Below are 17,918 nucleotides of genomic sequence, written 5' to 3'. Positions count from 1 at the left end.
GACATTTTCCAGTTATATTTCTGTTATTGATTTCTAGTTGAATTTCACTTGTGGTCTTGAGAGCAGACACTGTATGATTTCTATTAAGTGTGTTAAGATGCATATTATGGCCCAGAATGTGATCTGTTTTGGTGACTATTCCATGTGAGTTTGAGAACGATGTGTATGCAGCTGTGGTTAGTTGTAGTTGCCTATAGATGTCAATTATGCTGCTGTTTCTTAAACTTCCAAGTTCCATTCTGTTCTTGAATGTATATATTTTGCTATTGGGAGTCTGTCATGGATGTCACAGCAGTGGGCAAAGTGTGAAACAGGGAGCCTAAACAAATATTTTAAAAGATATGCTTATTTCCACTTAAACTCTTGAGGAATGAATGAATGGAAACAAAAATAGCTTGATAGACATTAACATCCAGCACTTATTTGTTTACCAGACACTATAAACCTACCATCTCAATTTCATCTTCAAAAAAAAAAAATGCTCATGAAATACCTACTATGGTGGAAAGGGAGGCTCAGAAATGTTAGGGAATTTGTTCATAGCTAAGAACAGGATTTGCTCATAATCTTTCCATTGGGCTACACTGTAACTTTTGGCAGATTTTATTGCAATCAGCAGAAGTTGTTGAGTGACATAATGAACACTATCAGTGTTCCGCCATATCTTGTTGCCCTTCCCATTTTAGCCTATGCTGCCCACCTCGTAACTGTCAGCTCCAGCAAATTCTTTGCCCGAAGACTTTCCCTGGCTAATTGAAGCCCATTCTGCTTCTGCAGCAGTACAAAAGTATCCACACATGAGTGCTCTACGTCCACCCAACCAGTTGTCAACCATTGACTGAGAGAAGCTGGTACAGAAATATCCTAGCTCCTTCGTTCTTCAGGTAGGATAACTTTAAGATGTGTGTTCTGTACTGGCTCCAAGTGAGTTCTCTAGCAAGAATATGCTTCAGTTATCCACAATGGTAAGTAACTTGCTTGACAACAAACCTTTTATTGGCTGCTTCCTTCCCTTTCTCAACTCCTCACCTTCCTATCAGTGTTCGCTAGCATTGCCATTGAAATAAACCACTTGTATTGGATCCTTGTCTCAGAACCCACAGGAACTCAAACTAAGACAGTTGTGCTTATACCTTGCTACTGATAAATAAAAAATTGAGGCCAGGTGCAGTGGCTCACGCCTGTAATCCCGGCATTTTGGGAGGTTGAGATGGGTGGATAGCTTGAGCCCAGGAGTTTGAGACCACCCTGGACAAAATGGTGATACTTCATTTCTACGATAAACACAAAATTAGCTGGGCATGGTGGTATGTGCCTGGAATCCCAGATACTCAGGAGGCTGAGGTGGGAGGATCACTTGAGCCTATAGGGCAGAGGTTGCAGTGAGCTGAGATTGTGCCACTGCACTCCAGCCTAGGTGACAGAGTGACATCCTGTCTCAATTAAAAAAAAAATGAGGCTGAGGTAAGTATGATGGTTTGATTGAAAAATGGCTCCAATTTTGTACCCCTCTCTATATCCATACCCTTTATAATGTGAGTTTGCAGCTCCTCCCACCAAGAGACGGAGTATATTTTTCCATTCCTTATATCTATGTTGGCTTTGAAATTTGCGCTGGCCAACATAATGAGGTGGAAGTGGCAATGTGCCAGTTTTGAGCCTAGGCTTCATGAGGCTTGGTAAGCTTCTGAACATGCTTGCTCTCTCATGCTTGCTCTTGCTTTCACTCTCTCAGAGGTCTTATACTTGCATAAAGACAAGTCTAGGCTAGTTTCCTGGAGGCTAAAAGCACATATGGAACCCAGCTCCTCAGAGGCTCTAGCCATCTGAGATCAGCCAGCCCTTAGCTGACTCACCAGCCGACCACAGATACATGAGTAAATCCAGCTATTCTCAGCCAAGTACAGCCCAGATCAGCAAAACAACCAAGCAAACCCAGAGACTTTGGGCAAAAATAAGTGTTTATCCTGTAAGCCACCACTCTGCTATGCAGCACTTTTGTGGCAATTAGACAACTGATGCAGGTGCTGTGAGCTCTGCTGATTTCTGTTCTTTCCACTTCCTTCCTTTTGCCATAGCCTCTTCATACTGTCTGCTAGTGTTTGTAAATATATTAATATTTTCTTCTGATCACTGATTAAGCTGAAACTGCTAAACAATGTGTAGTAGGCTCTGCCATTGCCTGAAGTTTCAGAATCTTTAGATTAGATTGCCTGAAGACTTTCCCTGGCTAATTGAAGCCCATTCTGCTTCTGCAGCAGTACAAAAGTATCCATACATGAGTGCTCTACGTCCATCCAACCAGTTGTCAACCATTGACTGAGAGGAGCTGGTACAGAAATATCCTAGCTCCTTCATTCTTCAGGTAGGATAACTCTAAGACCTGTGTAACCTAAAGTTTCAGAAAGTCTTTTTAGACCTTTCCTTCAGTTACTCTGCATATTGCATGTTGAGTAGTTAGTATATTTTTTATTAGAAATGATTATACTGTAAGGAATTGTCTAAAGAGAGAGTAGAGGGCTGAGGGAACACAGAGACCTCAGAGAACATAATGGGAAAAGACAATTCTCTCCAGAAAAAACATTTTAAAACAGCAAAGAGAAGATGAGAGACAAGACCATGGCTCCGTGTCTTCATTCTGCAAATTGTTCAGCTTCTAAAGTGTTCAATGCTGAAGATTCTAGGGTGTATAAAAAGATGGTCCCTGCCTTCGAAGAACTAAGATTCTAGTAGAGGATTGTGCTCAGAACAACAACAGAAAAATTAAGTAATTCTCTATGCTCTGGAAGTTTGAGAGAACATTTAGTAAATGCGTGTTTCTTATTTGGGGATGATGTTAGACAATGAGAAAGTTCGCACATGGCCTGAGGCTTCCTGGAGGGCAATAGGAAGAAGATTAAAAGTGCAAGGACCGGCAGGGTAAGGTCAGTACTAGTGGGAGGGAGGGCTTGACAGAGAAGGAGCCAAGAGGGAATTCACAACCACTACCATGCTTCAGTGCATGAAGTGGAGTCCTGAGGATGTGGAAGGCTGGAGATGGCAAGGTGCATCCTGAGGGCTCCCATGCCTGCTCAGGAAGAGAAATAAAGCTTCTGTGGTTGCTGAGGGAAGTAGGTTTTATAGTCGCTCAGTAGTTCACAGATTTACACAGAGTCTACATACTTAATGGCAATGAATGTGTCATTTGGCATTTGTGTTAATTAAACTTTTTAATAAAACTTTGGGTTAAGAGTGCTTATCTTATGTTTCAGACATTCCCAGGAGTGCTTAGAAAGTGACTCGAAGTAGGAAAAATATGCTATTTGGCAATATTCCATGAAACTAATTACCATAAAGAAGTCACGAAAATATGCACAGAAGGGCTTGCTGCAAAAATTTGAATCAATTCAGAAGATCATTTACCGAGTTTTGCCAGATTGTCATTATATCCAGTCCCTCACCTCCCACATAAAGCTTGTAAAATATTCCATCACTTTGCCTCCTCGAATTTCAACTATCTGAATTTGTCCCTTAAAATCCGACTTTTTAGAACCCCACAGAGATCTGTATACTAACACTATGATATAGCACAGTGTGTTTTTCTTTGCTTTTTAGAACAGACTCATTGACATGAAATACATCATCAAAGTTCCCAATTTAGATCAAGCTCTCCATGGTCATCCTCTGAGACACAGAAAATGGTATCATGTCAGCCACTTGAATGCCAGCTCCTTGAGGACAATGATTTTACCAGTTCAGTTCAGCTCGATTGTATTCCCAGTGCCTGATGTATTTGTTCAATAAGTGGATAAAAGGATTAAACACCATCTCATGTCCAAGACTAACAAAGCCAGTTAAAAACAAAAACAAGAACGAAAGGGAGCACTTCTTCTCTGGGGAAATGAAAAAATAAAGCATTTCTCAATAATATACGAATTAGGGGTGTCTATATAGAAATTGTATCTATGTGGCCCCAGGGTATAAAGGGGCCTTAGAATAGGCCAGGGCAAATGTCTTAGGTCTCATAATTTGAAAGTTGCTGGGAAGCTCTCTATAACTCTTGTCTCAGTCATGTTCTGACTATCTGCCCCTATTCAAAAGCACCATATGTGGCCCATGATGGTAAAGAGAGAGAGATGGTCCCCTTTCTCTGGTAAGTCTGAGCCAAGGGGATTTTGAAGAACAGAGGACTGGGAGGTAGTGTTTTGAGAAAGAAAGTACTGGTCACAAAAAAGATGATGAGGCCAGGCGTGGTGGCTCACACCTGTAATCCCAGTACTTTGAGAGACCTAGGCCAGCGGATCATTTGAGGTCAGGAGCTTGAGACCAGCCTGGACAACATGGTGAAACTCCATCTCTACTAAAAACACAAAAATTAGCCGGGCATGGTGGTGGGTGCCTGTAATCCCAGCTTCTCAGGAGGGTGAGGTGGGAGAATCGCTTCAACCCAGGAGGTGGAGGTTACAGTGCAGTGGATGGCGCCACTGCACTCCAGCCTGGGCGACAGAGGAAGACTGCATCTCAAAACAAACAAACAAACAAAAACAACAACAACAACAACAACAAAAAACAAAAACCATGATGGATCCCTCCCAGCTTTCTCCTTTTTGTGGTCTTCTGTCGTGATTCTTTGGTTTTATAAAATACCTTTTCTTAAAAGAATGACATTATTTTTGTTGTTCTTCAGATTTAATCTGGTTCTAGGTGTCTGTGAAAGATTTGTGACTTGCTGCTTTGCAAGTCACACCTGGTAAAGCATTCAGTGAGGTCCTCCCCATTACCAAGCCTGTGATTCCAGTCTTCACCATCATCAGCCCTGCATTGGCATGCGGAGGAAAGTGATTCTGGGTAAATGATTTCTGTCGCTGAAATCCTATGATCACAATTTTCTCAGTTTCTTCCACAGAAGACAAAGACGTGGCTCGGGTATTTGATAAACATCAAAAGCATTTGGCTTAATCTTAACTTTGTCAGCATGGGCTTTCTTTGAGACCTGTAAGAAATGCTTTAATTGAAAACCAAGGGATGGATTGAGGCTCTTGTGCAGTACTCTGGAGGTACTCATACTTTGCTGGCATAAGGAATGGAATTAGTGGTTGTCAGTAAATGTCACCCTTTGTCTGGGGTTATCAGTCCTAGATAAGAGTCTCAGAGTTGGAAGGGACCCTAACAGTTTTAGGGTCTAACCATTCATTTTGTACTTGTGAAACAGGCAAAGTTCCCTTGGCCCCCTCGCAGGGTGTGCTATGGAGGTGTGAGTCGCTTCTTCAGTGCCCCGCTGCTCAAAACCCCTCGTAGGAGCAGGCAGACAGTCTGGTCATGGGGAGCATGAACTCTGACCCCACAGCAGCATCTAGGGGTGAATGTTTACAGCTCCTGAAGCCCCAGTGGGCATGTTACAGTGTGCTCTTTTAGCTTTGCCATCTGTAGGTGGCTTGTGTTATTCAGCTCAAGTAGCACCTCTGCCTTATCACAAAGACAAAGGGCTTTCTGTATCCTGGGATTCTTGTCTTGGTGTACTGGAAAAACTGGATCACACGTGGGCTTGGAGAATGAGTGCACAGTTTTATTGAATGATGGAAGTAGCTCTCAGCAGATGGATGGGGAACCAGAAGAGGTATGGAGTGGGAAAGTGGTTTTCCCCCAGAGTTAGGCCACTCCTTAGCTGGACTCTCCTCCAACTGCCCCAGCCAAATTCCCCTTGGTGTCCACATTGTTCTGCTGGTCGATGACCTGATGGCGTCTGCTGGTGCTTGTTGGTGTGCAATCCCACTCCTCTGCTCCTCTCTGCCCGTGTGCTCTTCTGCCAGTGTGTTCCTCTGGAGGTCCAGCTGCTTGTGTGTGTACCCATTAGGGTCTTGGGTTTTATAGGCACAGAATGGGGGGCCTGGTCGGCCAGGTCGGTCTTGGAAAATGCAACATTTGGACGCAAAAACAGGAGTGATTGTCCTCATGTAGGTCCATGGGAACAGGCCCAAGGGTGGAACCCTCACCAGGGACCCCACCTTTCTCCTCCCAGCACTTCCCAGTCCCCCTTCCCATATCACTTGCATCTCCACAATGACATATTTGCCCATCTGTGCCTCTGCTCCTCAAGACATTCCATCCCATACAACAGAGATTGCAAACTGGCAGTCCACAGAAGAGTTTCATTTGGCATGCCTAGAATTTCAATGTTTTTAAAAATTATTTGTTGACATTTAAAAGTTGGGAGAGTCCTCATAGATTCTCAGAACTCTGGCTTCTCCTGAAAAGCAATTAACGACATTGGTGCAACAATAGCCTGGAGCACAGTAACCATTCCCCACTTACACAAAGCATATGCTCTCCAGCTCACCCCAGTTTCCAGCCAGACTGCTTTCCATTTGTTTATGTTGTTTCTGTAAGCCTTTGAGTATCTGACTTCTGTCCGAGAACCCCTGTTCACTGTCTTGACATTGTGAAAGACCAACCCTAGTCCGTATGAGTGTCCGTGTTTTTTTTAAAAAGGAGAACACATGTTAATTTCTCCAGTTACAGTCTTCCTGCTATAGTTCATGTTTTCTTCACTCTTCTAATTTGTGTAAAGACACAAACCTATTGATACTTTAGTTAATTTTAATGTTGGAATCAAACATTATTTGGGCTCTCACAGGGTCTACTGTTTTTTAATAGGTTCTGTAGTTGGGGTAGGGATAAGTGAAGAATATGATCTCTATATTGAAGGAGTTAATAGCGCATTTAGGCAAAGTGAAAGGATGGTTGAAAATAGATAGTTGAGGCAGATTAATATGAATGAAGTAATAAATAGATCAGGACAAATGCTATAACCCAGCTGTGGGAATCCCACCTGCAGAGAGGTTCACTTATTTGGCATTGGCTAGCTGGTTCTGCCTGTGTTGAGAGAACAACTGAGTGCTTTCCCAACATCCTGTGCTGTTAGACCCGACTTAAAAGAAGCGAGTATCTTGTCCATATGGGAGCTGAGTCTGGTATCCTTGTCTGATATCAGACTCAGTTCTTTTACTGTCATCAAAGCAAATTTCTTAAAGGTTCTTTGCTTTTTCTGGACTCACTTATTGTTGTGTGTTGTGCTAAGCTCAAATCATGGGAAAGCTAACATTGACTTTACATTCATATTCAAAATAGAGCGTTCAAAAAATAACATTACAGTTGCTTTCGGGTGGTCTAAATGCCTCTTCAAACTTGGAAAGCGCACCCAGCTGTTAGGAGAGGGAATTTCTTACTTCTAAATGATCAGATTTCTATTTACACATTAATAACAGGACTTCATTCAACAATACCTCTCAGAAAATGTAAACTTTTAAAATATAAGTATACACACACACACTTGCACACACACATACAGACACACAGAGAGAGAAACAAATAGGGAAACTGTAAATGTAGAAAACATTACCTTAAAACCATTTGACATAGACATTGTCTACTCTTGTCACAAGCAAATAGCAGTGAATCTACACTTGACCATCTTCTTGAGCTTCTCCATGAAGTGAAAGAAGCTGATCCTCTCCATTGGGTCTTACTGGCTCCCCAGCTGTTTAACATCAACAGATACTGGCATGAAGCACCACATTTACTGGACAAATCTATTATTAGTTGGGAAAAGGGGAATTGTTTCAAGTAAAATAAAATATAACCCAAATCTTTAACCCAATCCAAGCTCTATTCCATTTCTGGAAGTCTGATCTATATAGTTAACATTTTAAACTGTGGCTTTTTCAAACTCTAACCTTCTTAAAGGGTGACTTAGGACTGGCCACAAATCATATAACACAAAAGCATTTTCCCCAATGCTATTTCTAGCCTGGTTGGAAACTGAAAACTTTAGAAATCTACCAAGACTACCTAATTTTGTTAGATTTTTAGCTCAATATTGAGGCCTGTGGGTTTGGATAAAGGTCAGAGAAGTCTGTGGCAATATCTCAAGACACACATTTTCATATGAGATAATATGAGGCAAAGAGAAAGTGGGAGTGTAAATGAATGTTTTTAAATGGCGATCCAGTATTTTATAAGTTCAGATGATTTTAGCTGTCATCCAAATTAAAATTGCAATTGAAATGGAAACAATTTAATTTGTCTTAAACATGCTAGATGGTAAGTGAAGTTACTGAGCTACAATCAGTGTGGTCAGTGCATAAGTACTTAAGTCCACTCTGACTGTGGTCATTGAAAGAATTCCGAAGAATGAAGATTAGGAGAGCACCACGAGATAGTAGCTCATGGAAGAGAGGCTTGGGAAATTTACCTAGAAATCATTGAATTAATCCTTGAATTGCTGTAGGCTTCTACAGGAAGCAGAGAGAAGTGAAGCCAAAGTAAGAAAGACCAAGACCTAGAGACAGGAGTCAACGTGATAATACTCAGACAGAGCTTTCACTGGTAAAATAAAAATGCTTTGTATTGAATATGGTTGCCCTTCCCTTTACAAAGTTGATTTCCTTCTAAGAACTTAAGAATAAATGAAATTTTGATAAAGTGATTCCTACTGGAGGAACAAATGAAAGAATCTTTTTTTTTTATTAATCAATTTATTATTTGAGACAGGGTCTCATGCTGGTTGCCCAGGCTGGAGTACGGTGCCCAATCTCAGCTCATTGCAGCCCCAACTTCCTGGACTCTGGTGATCCTCCCACATCAGCCTCCTGAGTAGCTGGGACTACAGATGGGTACCACCATGCCCAGCTAATTTTTTTTTTTTTTTTTTGTAGAGATGGGGTTTTGCCATATTGTCCAGGTTGGTCTCAAATTCCTGGACTCAAGAAATCTGCCAGCCTCCACTTCCCAAAGTGTTGGGATTACAGGCGTGAGCCACTGGGCCTGGCCAAAAGGATCTTTTATGGTTATTTTACAGAGATTCCTTCATAACACAGGTAATCAATTGCTAATTTGGTTATTTTGTAAGTTTGCAATTTTTTATGATGAGATTTTTTTTAAAGAGGGCACAACTGTTGTTTATGTATCCAAATGAGACACTTGAAGGGCAAAGGTTATGTCTTGATTAATTTATTATTGTTCATTATTGTTAATTTATTATTGTTTTGAAGATATTTCTACTCTATGAAACTCAGTAAAGGGCTGCTCGCCATTCATTTGGCATCATAGCTATTGTAAAAATAAGTTTATCTTGGATTTTTAAGACTTTCCTTTGTGAAATATGGCCTCAAGACAAGAGGACATGCACTTAGATTAGTCTTCCCTCTAATCACCAAGTCACAGGGAGAAGGGCAGTGCAAGGAGGATATTCTTTGACCTCAATAGAGAACATTAAGGGACAGGGAGGAGTTGGCAAGGCATTGATATGATTAACAAACATGTTTTAAAAACTTGTTGTGATTGACAAATTCTGCCTTTCTAGGAGACATGTGAAACCCACTCCTCTAAGCATTTCCTTTGGAATTGCACCACAGGGCTTTTTATTTGCCTTCAGCCACAGCTGTTTACTCAACAAGATGGTGGGAACTGTTGTCTTTCCTGTTGCAAAGCTCATTTGGCTGCTGAGCCGGAGCCATCCTTCAGGACTGGACACCTGAAGATGGGTGTAGGAAAAAGGAAACTGGAGAGTGGAGACAGGAAGGCATTTGAGATGTCAGTTTCCCTGAGGCCAGGCACTTTAGGATTAAGGAGGAGGTCCCAATTTATTTCCCCCAAAACTATGCCATGGCCACCTCATCCATCCCAAATAAGGTCCAATGGGTGCTTCCAAGTGAGTGACTCAAACCACTTGTTTGGTTCAACTAACCCTCCATTGTCTGACAGACAGAGTAGGAGGGAGAAATCACAGGAGAGAAGAGGAGGACGGAGATCCTTTATTCAGAAATATTTATTTTTCTTATTCAGCTTTCTTGTTTGTAATGCACTGACAGTATTATTAATGACAAATGATATTGGAAGAGTAAGTAAAAATATTGTTTGCACTGGGTCGCTTGAGCTCAGGAGTTTCAGACCAGCCTGGGCAACATGGTGAAGTCTCATCTCTACCAAAAATACAAAAATATTAGCCAGGTTTGGTGGTGTGCACCTGTAGCCCCAGCTACTCAGGAGGCTGATGTGGAAGTATCACTTGAGCCTGGGAGGTGGAGGTTGCACTGAGCCAAGATTGTGCCCCTGTACTCCAGTATGGGTGACAGAGTGAGACCCTTTCTCAAAAAATTTAAAAAAAATGTTTTCCCAAAATCCCACAGAGGCTCTGATCCACAGACAAGACATAATATACTGGTGTGAATCTGGACTTCACTCATGGTGCCAGTGTTAATCCCAGGCAATAGTGGGCAGGGGCAGCTCTAGAGGGTGGTGGAAAGGCATGATCACTTTTAAATGCACTCATTCCAACAGCCACATGATGATCTTATGTCCACCTTGGCCATTCTTACTGTATCTACTGTGCTAGTTATTAAGCTATCACCTCTCAGCTTTAAACCCATCCTTCTATACTCCATGCTGGGACTCAGGAAACTACATTTTTCCTTTGTCAACTGGTTCTCTGTTAGATTCTGCCAACAGAGAGTAATAAAGGAAGGCTGAAGGCAGAAAGGGGAAGCATGGTGGAGCACTTGGTTCCCAAAACCAGTCTCCCAAAACCAGTCTCAGTTTCAATGTGGTTTCATATTGCTATGGTTTCAATGTGTCCCCCGAAGTTCACATGGCTGGAAATTTGATTCTTGATGCAGTTATGTTGAGAGGTGGGATCTTTAAGGGTTGATTAGGCCATGAGGGCTGTGCTCTCATAAATTAATTAATGTCATTATTGCCAGAATGGGTTAGTTATTGTGGGAATGAGTTCCTGATAAAAGGATGACTTTGGCCCCCTTCCTCTCTGGCAAATGTGCTCTCTTGCCCTTTCGCCTCCTGCCATGGGATGACATAGTAAGACGGCTCTTGCCAGACGTGAGACCCTAAACCTTGGACTTCCCAGCCTTCATAAGAAATAAATATATTTTCTTTATAAATGTGCCCAGTCTGTGGTATTCTATTATAGTAACACAAAACAGACTAAGATAGTCTCCCACCACTTCCATCAGAGACATGAGCGCCAGCCCAGTGGTGCTCCTTCTCAGAGGTATGAGTCCCAGCTCCATGTGGTTAGCCCTTCAAGTTTCTAGGTTGTGATAACACCAACATCTTCCCTGAGTTTTTCTAACCTTAGAGGTGGTGGATAATTTTCATACTTAATATTGCTGCGTTATTTTTGACTCTTTTATTCTCAAGCACCTATTCTCTATTTCCTCACATTTTACCATAAAGTTTAGAGCACTATACACATGGTGCTGCAAATTGCATTTTTCATGTCACAGTACATCTTATAGAGATGTGTGCGTAGAGTTCTTTACAATTCTTTATATTAACTGATAGTATTCCTTTAGGCTGAAGTACCATAATTTATTTAACTAGTCCCCTATTGGTGGACATTTGGCTTACTTCAATATTTTTCCAATTGAGAAAAAATGTCTTAATGAATGACATAGCAGGATTCAGAATTGTATACACCATACACCATTTTGCATATGTGCAAATGTCTCAGTTCATTTTGTGCTGCTGTAACAGAATACCCAAGACTAGGTAATTAATAAAGAACAGGAATTATTTCTCACAGTTCTGAAGGCAGGGAAGTACAAGGTCAAGGCACCAGCATCTGGTGAGGACCTTCTTTCCATGTCCTCAAATGGTAGAAGGCAGAGGGCAAGAGAGAAACAACTCCCTCTGCCAAACACCTTTATAAGGGCACCTAATTCCATTCATAGGGGTGGCACCTTCATGGCCTGGTCACCTCTTAAAGGCGTCATATCTTAACATTATCACATTGGCAACACCGAACTTTTGGAGGGGATTCATTAAAATCATAGCAGCAAGTATATCTGTCGGACAAATTTTCCAAAGTGACCTTGCCTGATCTAACAGTATAAAAACAATTGCCCCCCATAGTGATTATACCAATTTACCTTCATACTAACAATGTATGAGAGTGTTTGCTTCCCTCAGTTTCACTGAAAAAGTGTTATAAACCACTTACTGGAGTCAATAAAATGAGTCTTTCATTGAGGATCTGAAGTCATGGCCTTGGTAGTTAAAAGGCACTCTCTCTCTTTTATAGACCTTAAAAATCCGGAACACTACTTGGCTGATCCATACATGCTTCTTTTTTCAGGTAGACAGTTCAAAGTTCCTTAAGAGGACACCATACTTTTTCCTAGGCCTGTCTTCTTTGCTATCTCAGCACAGAATGAAACCTGGAGTGAGGAAGCCTAGGAATCACAATTCTAGCTTTGCAGTCAAAAGCCTGAGGGTGTTGCTAGATGTCAATTTGACTTCCCTCTTGTCCTTACTTTTAGATTCCATTCCAATGTTATCCTTTAATAGTTTTATTTCAGGGAATTTGATTTTATTTCCCAGGCAGTGGAAGTTTGCAGAAAGGTTTCATCAGGGGAGTGAATAGGGAAAATGGACTGATGCTGGAGGGAATTAAGCCCGGGGGTAGAAGTCCAGGTGATTCATGATGGAGGACCCATGACGGCAGTGTGGCAGCAATGGTGGTGGGTGGCACAGAGACTCAAGATATGGAGAGATGAAGCGCAGATGATAGGAGGGAAGGAAGTAGGAGATCTGAAGAGGAAAAGAGAAGTTGTAGATGAACCTAAGATTTTTAGCTTGATCTACTTGATAAATTAGGAATAGAAAAAAAAGGGAAGGGGGAGGCAGAAGAAAATTATTAAATTTATATTTAAATTTTTTGCCTACTCTTTCTCTATTTTTTTGTTTCTGTTTTTGTTTTTTGCCTATCTTCATTTTCCCTTCATATTCTCTACTGTTTTGTTATGAAAAATTTAAAACATGCAAGAATGTTGAAGGAAAGTACATTCAACATCCCCACACTTACCCCTTAAATTAAAAATTATTAATGCTTTGCTGTATTTGAGTTATACAGTTATACACACATGCAGATGTTTATTTTTGCAGAACGTTTGAAAGTAAGTTGCAGGTAACACAAAAGTTCATCCCTAAATGCTTCAGCGTGCATCTCCGAATGATGAGGAAATCCTCCTCCAAAAACACAATACCATAAACACATTTAAGAAAATTCACATTATTTCTCTAATATTAGCTAATTTAACGCTTGTGTTCAAATTTTCTACATTATACCCAAAATATCTTTTATAGCTGGTTGTTTCAAAACAAGATCCAATCAAATTTTATGCATTGCATTTGACTGTTTTCTCTTTTAGTTCTTTTATCTCAGAATAGTTTCCATTTTAAAAAATGATATTGACTCTTACTGTCTTTTTTAAGAGATCAGGCCAATTGACCTATAGAGGTTGCACAATCTGGATTTGCCTTTAACTTCTTACTCTATTGCTTGTGTCTTATACAAACAGTAAGTTAGATCTAAACGATTTGATTACATTCAGGTTAAACATTATTGGCAAGAATAACGTACAGGTATTGCCACATACTTTCTATTTATCCCCTCAGCAGGTATCGAATGGCAGATTGTCCATAAGTAGTGATAGCACATTTGATCACTTGGTTAAGGTAGTGGCCATCACTTATTTTCATTTTGAAGATACATTTTCCTCTTTGCAATTATCAAGTTGTTTGTGGGGTGGTATTTTGACACCTTGCAAATATTCTATCTCTCCTTATAACTTATATTTTGGAACGCTGACCTATGGAACACCAGGCAAAATTGTCCAATGAGCAACTGGTAGAGCTTAGGGAGTTGAGTTTCAGCAATAGGACTTGAAGTCACTGGTATCTGGATGATGGTTAAAGCCAGTGAAGAGGTTGGGCCATCTAGAAAGAGTATATAGAGCAGAGAAGAGAACTGGCGATGGGCAGAGGAAGCAAGCAGAGCCAGTAGAAGAGACCTAGGGGAAAATAATCCTGAACAAGAATAGGAACATGTAGGGCCGCGACATGAAAGTTTCAAGTAGGGGTAGGAAGAGGAAACAATATTCAACCCTGCAGAGAGTCTTATAAGACGAAGCCAGAAGGACGTCGTGGAGGAGGGAAACCATCAGAAGATTCTTAGTAGAATGGTGAGGACAGAATCTGGTTGGCAATGACGGCAGGCTGGCTGTAGGGGCAAAGAGAGGAAGAAGAGCATCTTCAGAAATAAGGTAATGTGGTTATGAAAAAGATTTTATTTTGCTTGCTTGTTCATTTGAGGGATGCAGTATATTTGGTCCTATTTGAGGACAAATGGAAAAGAACCAGTGGAGAGGGAGAGGACTAAGACTGTAAGAGGATGATTTATAGATCATGGTGTTGGAGGGGAGGGCAAGGGAATGTGAAAAAGGACACAGGGGTTTCACCTTGCGAAAGGATTGCCCCTTTCACGATAGAGCAACCTCAGTAAGAATGAGGTTTGACAAGGATGATTATGTTGGAGGAAAGTTGGAGGAATTCTCACCTGATGACCTCGATTGCTTCAGTGAGGTAGGAGATTATCTCATGTAAGCAGGTGTGGGGAATCAGGGTCTTGAATCCCAAACCTTGAAGAGAATAGAGAATTTTGGACAGTTGTTGAGAGGTCAATGCATGCCCATATGATAGCAAGGAAAGGAATATGAAGAGCTCACCAAAAATATGAATGAAGGGTCTGTTCCTTACACATCTGTAGCTCATTAAGTAGAACATACCTTCCTAAAGGGTCCTCATTTGTTTTCCATTTGCCTCTGCTATTGGTTTAAAATATGGTGTCAGTCAGTGCCTGGCCCTCTGCATTCCCACCCTGTCTGACAACCAACCATTCCTCAGATGGGCCGCCCTCCTGCCTCTCATCCAAGCCCAGTGAGATGCTTGAGAAGTCAGACTCACAGAGACTCACAGAGACCCACTGTGGCATGTCAGAACCCACAGAAAATGTTCCTCCTGTGCATTATTTATGACTTTCCTGCATTTATATAATATCCAGCTTCCTGAAAGTAATTTGTTTTGGATTGTGTAGTGCTGGGCAGTACATCAAAGGTATGCTAAATAGTGGTAATAAAACATTGAGGTTTATGGTCACTGAGGTATTAAATATCGCTCATAAATTACAGGGTGAGTATTTTAAATGAGCTATGGCTCAGAGAACAGTAGGTGCCCCATCTCTACACATATTAATTGCTACTGCGTGGCTTATTAATTATCAATAGTTTCAAAGGCTTTGTTGTTGTCATTTTCTGAAGGAACCATTCTATGCCCTTTCTGTGGTTCTGTGAGTGTTCATGTGAATGATGTGTTGTGTGCATAAGCTGGCATTAGGCATAACAGAAATGTGAGGATACTTTAGAGTATTGTAGTGTCTGATAGCCTTGCATTTAAAAATCAAATATCACCCCTGTTTTAACCACTGGCACTCTGGTTGCTTTTTCCTAACAAGGCACCCTGCTTACTGCTTTGGACTTCAAGTGGCAAAGTCAGGAGGAGAGTACAGATCTGTTTCATTTCAGTTCTGATCAACTTTTGGTTGTAAGGCCGTATCCCATTGATTCCCACCTTTTTCTGCCAAATTGCCCTGTTGACCTTTGATTAAATTTTACAGGCTCTTTTTCAGTTTGAAAACTCCAATGTCCTTTTTTTCTATACCTGCCTTTAGCATTATTTTATCATCATCATATCTGAGTTCCTACTTTCTCTCCTCCACAAGTCTCTGCATATTTCGTCTCAGGTGAGTTATTCTTGGGTTTAATTATCCAATGTAGAGGTTACCCAGGAGTCCCAGAGGACACCCAAGCCCCATACTTGGAAAGGAGCTGGTGTTTTAGTAAAGTTGAATGGCTCACAATGCATCCCTTGGAAACTTCATTTAAAACAGACATTCCAGACACACAAAGTCAACCCAAAGGTATGGAGCCTTGAGGCATTCTCCCCAGCTTTGTGTATTGAGGGACCAACGCTATAACAGGCAGTTGAGAGGTTTAAGAAGTAGGTGGCTGAGTGTGTAAATCAGATGAGATGCTTGTCGTCAGATAGCCTTGACCTTGCTGTCAACACACATTTTTTTTTGTTGGAGGTACCTCTGTGGGGCTACCTTTGTCTGGCAAAGCCATTCTATATATTTTTAGTTTGATTTCAATCAGGTGAGTATACGAATCTCAGAGAGGAAAGATGGGTGGATTTGGACAATTTCTCAGTCCTACAGGTTAGACGTAGTCTGTCCATGTGGCTAGTGGAACTTAAAATGTGGCGACTAAGACTGAGAAACTGAATTTGTCATTCTATTTAATTTTAATTAACTAAAAAGTTTAAAATTACAATTTAAAATTTAAATTTACAAACTAATACCTCACTTAGTTATTAGGAAACTTCTAAGTATGTTTGAAATAAGTTGAGTATGTAAATCTGCATTTGCAACTGTAAATTGTATGAGATCTAAATACAGATCAAGTAATTCTAGCAAAAATTTAACACCTAAGTAGAGATGCACTCTACATGTAAGATGCACATCAAATTTTAAAGATTTAGTACAAAAAAGATTTTAAATATCTCAATTTCGATGAATTACACATTGAATATTTTAAATATATTTAGTTAATATCTATTATTACCTATTAATTTCATCTGTTCCTTAAAAAATGTGGTTAATAGAAAAATTTAAATTACATGTGTGGCTCACATTGTGTTTCAATTGGACAACTCTGTGTTACTATAAAACAAATTCTTCTTGGAGTGGTGTGGGGACTCGGGCCCATTTCTACTGAATTCTATGTAAATTACTATTGTAGCAAGTGTTTGGCACCAGTGAGGCAAAATTTCAAAAAAGTGCTGAAATACTAACTTGAGAGAAACTGCCAAGACTTGAAATTCAGCCTCTACATGCAGATTAAGAGTTTGCATTTTTCTCTGATTACCACTAGTTGCCTTCTTTTGAATATTTTTAAACTTCATACAGGCAACATTTTTACTGTATGCTTCCATAGGACCTTTTTTTTTTTGTCCTGAACATTATGCTTTTCTGAGAGTTATCCATAATGATCCAGAGGAATATCTGTAGCTCTAGTGAATTCAGCTTCACTGCTGTATAGTGTGTAGTATTTCATTATGTGAACACACCATAGTTTATTCACTGGCCTCCTTTTGATGAACATTTAGATCATGTCCATCGCTTAGATTGTTTCTCCCCATTACAGACAAATGGTGCTAGGAAAGTCCATAGGTACATGTGCAAGAGTTTCTCTAGAGTGTAAGTCCAGAAGTGAAATGTTGACCTTTAGTGGATACATATCTGCAACTCTACTAGGCAGCATTAAATTGCCTCCAGGAGTTGTATTAATGTGTATTCTAACAGTGTCACTTTACTTTTCTCTCCACATGTGATAATCTGTAAATAAAAATCTTTGGCAACCTAAGTGTGAAATGGTGTGTCTTTACTGTTTAATTTGCATTTCTTGGGGCATCTTTTTTATATTTATTGGCCATTTAGGTTTATTTTGTGACATTCCTGTTCATAACTATTGCCATTTTTCTATTGGGTAACTGGCTTTTTCTTCTAAAGAACTCTTCTACCAGTCATCTGGAAATGGATATGTAGGTAATAATGCTGGGCTGCACAAGAGTTCAGCATTGCTCCTTTTTCAGGATTTGTGTTTTCTTTTGTCTAAAAGTTTGTCTTTTATGTGTGTCTTCTGAGATAAAAAAAAGGACCCCTGTCTTTCCAGTTCCCTGGCAACTTCTGCATTTTTTGATCACTATAAGGAATGGAGTGAGAAGAGTCAGGCAGCATGTTAAAGCCATGAGCTATAAGTAGCAGAAGAGAGGAAGAAACAAAGCAATCTTGATTTCTTCACCATGGTCAATGGCCATTGTTATGTGTTCTTTCTATGTTAAGAATAAAAACTGCTGTTCACAGCTGGCGGGCACAGTGGCCCACGCCTGTAATCTCAGCACTTTGGGAGGCCAAGGCAGGTGGATCATACCTGAGGTCAGGAATTCAAGACTAGCCTGGCCAACATGGT

At 40.5% G+C, this 17,918-nt stretch overlaps 1 long non-coding RNA gene across 1 annotated transcript; it reads right to left on the bottom strand.

The window, feature by feature from the left end:
- Nucleotides 1-12,376: 12,376 nt before the first annotated feature.
- Nucleotides 12,377-14,842, bottom strand: LOC117086407. The gene is made up of 3 exons (XR_004438326.1): nucleotides 14,797-14,842; nucleotides 14,390-14,471; nucleotides 12,377-12,582 (listed from the first exon to the last, which is right to left on the bottom strand). It is a non-coding gene; the product is annotated as an uncharacterized LOC117086407 (long non-coding RNA).
- Between the last annotated feature and the right edge of the window lie 3,076 nt (nucleotides 14,843-17,918).

Source organism: Trachypithecus francoisi, unplaced genomic scaffold (assembly GCF_009764315.1).
Source record: "Trachypithecus francoisi isolate TF-2019V2 unplaced genomic scaffold, Tfra_2.0 Lachesis_group1, whole genome shotgun sequence".
Classification (NCBI taxonomy): domain Eukaryota; kingdom Metazoa; phylum Chordata; class Mammalia; order Primates; family Cercopithecidae; genus Trachypithecus; species Trachypithecus francoisi.
This window is presented reverse-complemented; position numbering and strand designations above follow the sequence as displayed.